The sequence below is a fragment of the Procambarus clarkii genome, chromosome 10, assembly GCF_040958095.1.
Source record: "Procambarus clarkii isolate CNS0578487 chromosome 10, FALCON_Pclarkii_2.0, whole genome shotgun sequence".
NCBI lineage: Eukaryota > Metazoa > Arthropoda > Malacostraca > Decapoda > Cambaridae > Procambarus > Procambarus clarkii.
In genome coordinates this window covers 23,558,476-23,561,611 of record NC_091159.1, presented here as the reverse complement: position 1 = coordinate 23,561,611, position 3,136 = coordinate 23,558,476, and positions in this window count along the sequence as shown.

The window sequence follows — 3,136 nt, the reverse complement described above, 5'->3', positions numbered from 1 at the left end:
GATTTGTAAGCAGGATAAGTTATTCCATTTAACTTTGAAACCTTACCATTGTTCTCAAAGATGTAAACTATTGCATGAGAATTCCTCCGTAGATTGTGACGGCACTGAGCTGAATATCATTATTATCTTGGCCATCTTCAGCATCCTCCCCAGATTCTTCTGACTCTCCTGTGCTTCGGGACACTCTTGCATAGTCAACACTGACAGAGAAACTTTGGGCAACGTGATAATCCTGCAGGAGAGACAAAAAATTAAATTTTCTTACCTTTCAGGCATATATAAAGTTTATTGATTCTACGTGTTGAACAAGAACAATGATTTATTTTATAAAGTTCTGGTAAAGCTGAAGCTAAATACACATGATTGAAGTTCACACCGGAACATGAGACGACGACGTTTCGGTCCGTACTGGACCGAAACGTCGACGCCTCATCTTCTGGTGTGTAAATTGGTCATTATATCTTCAGCCCCGTTATTGTGACTCATCGTCTACACATCTAGGGGATGGTACAGTACACATCTAGTGGGGGGGGGGGCACAGTACACATATAGTGGGGGGGGGTACAGTACACATCTAGTGGGGGGTACAGTACACAGTTAGTGGGGGGTACAGTACACATCTAGTGGGGGGTACAGTACACATATAGTGGGGAGGGTACAGTACACATATAGTGGAGGGGTACAGTACACATCTAGTGGGGGGGTACAGTACACATCTAGTGGGGGGGTACAGGACACATCTAGTGGGGGGTACAGTACACATATAGTGGGGGGTAGAGTACACATATAGTGGGGAAGTACAGTACACATATAGTGGGGGGGTACAGTACACATATAGGGGGTACAGTACACATATAGTGGGGGGGGTACAGTACACATATAGGGGGTACAGTACACATATAGTGGGGGGGTACAGTACACATATAGTGGGGGGGTAGAGTACACATATAGTGGGGAAGTACAGTACACATATAGTGGGGAAGTACAGTACACATATAGTGGGTACAGTACACATATAGGGGGTACAGTACACATATAGTAGGGTGGTACAGTACACATATAGTGGGGGGTACAGTACACATATAGTGGGGAGTACAGTACACATATAGTGGGGGGGTACAGTACACATCTAGTGGGAGGGTACAGTACACATATGTACTGTACCCCCCACTAGATGTGTACTGTACCCCCCACTAGATGGGTACTGTACCACCTATATGTGTACTGTACCCCCCACTATATGTACTGTACCACCCACTATATGTGTACTGTACCACCTATGTGTACTGTACCACCTATATGTGTACTGTACCCCCCACTATATGTACTGTACCACCCACTATATGTGTACTGTACCACCTATGTGTACTGTACCACCTATATGTGTACTGTACCCCCCCACTATGTGTACTGTACCCCCCACTAGATGTGTACTGCACCCCCCACTAGATGTGTACTGTACCCCCCACTAGATGTGTACTGTACCCCCCCCACTAGATGTGTACTGTACCCCCCCCACTAGATGTGTACTGTACCCCCCCCCCCCACTAGATGTGTCCTGTACCCCCCCCCACTAGATGTGTACTGTACCCCACCCCCACTAGATGTGTACTGTACCCCCCCCCCACTAGATGTGTACTGTACCCCCCCCACTAGGTGTGTACTGTATCCGCCCACTAGATGTGTACTGTACCCCCCCCCACTAGGTGTGTACTGTATCCGCCCACTAGATGTGTACTGTACCCACTAGATGTGTACTGTACCCACTAATTGTGTACTGTACCCACTATATGTGTACTGTACCCCCCACTAGATGTGTACTGTACCCCCTATATGTGTACTGTACCCACTATGTACTGTACCCCCTATATGTGTACTGAACCCCCCACTAGATGTGTACTGCACCCCCACTAGATGTGTACTGTACCCCCCACTAGATGTGTACTGTACCCCCCACTAGATGGGTACTGTACCCCCTATATGTGTACTGTACCCCCCACTATGTGTACTGTACCCCCCCACTATGTGTGTACTGTACCCCCCACTATATGTGTACTGTACCACCCACTATATGTGTACTGTACCACCCACTATATGTGTACTGTACCCCCCACTATGTGTACTGTACCCCCCACTATATGTGTACTGTACCCCCCCACTAGATGTGTACTGTACCCCCCACTAGATGTGTACTGAACCCCCACTAGATATGTACTGTACCCCCCCCCCACTAGATGTGTACTGTACCCCCCCCACTAGATGTGTACTGTACCCCCCCCCCCCCCCCCACTAGATGTGTACTGTACCCCCCCCCACTAGATGTGTACTGTACCCCCCCCCACTAGATGTGTACTGTACCCCCCCCCCCCCCCACTAGATGTGTACTGTACCCCCCCCCCCACTTTGACGTTTTGGAGGACGAGTGCTGTGGAGAGACTGTGGATCGCGCAAAAGGGAAAGCAACGAAGAGAAAGGAAGCGCAGGCCCCTCAGAAAGTAAAGGAAGTACCTAAGCAAACATTAGTTGTGGGAGATTCCCAGATAAGGTATTTGGATAGAACGTTTTGTGCTAGAGATAGGGGGAACAGGTTAAGGGTTTGCTATCCCGGAGCTGGCATTGGTGATATTATAAACAACATGAATGATATTATGGCTGGTAATGGGAACAATCCCATTATTTGCATTAGCGTGGGAGGAAATGATGTTGGTCGAGTCAGGAGTGAGGAACTGATTCAGAGGTATAAAACAGCCATAGAGTTAGTTAGGAGCAAGGGAGGAATCCCGATCATATGTGGCATTCTTCCAAGAAAGGGAGTGGGAAATGAATGGATATCGAGGGCACTTGGTGTCAATTGCCGGCTGGAAAGATATTGCAAATCAAATGCAATATCTTTCATAGACAACTGGGAACACTTCTATGGAAGAAATGAAATGTATGCTCGTGATGGGGTGCATCTATCGAGAGCTGGGGTTGTTGCTGTTGCGAACTCGCTAGAAGAAGTGGTTAGAGGTGTTTGTTTGGGTTTAAACTGTTAGTAGATAGAGGTATGGGAATTGATTTGGAGGAAGGAGGTAATAAAAGTATGTGTTTGTGGGAGAAAGGAATTGGCAAAACGATCAGGGAAAGAGAAGGTCCG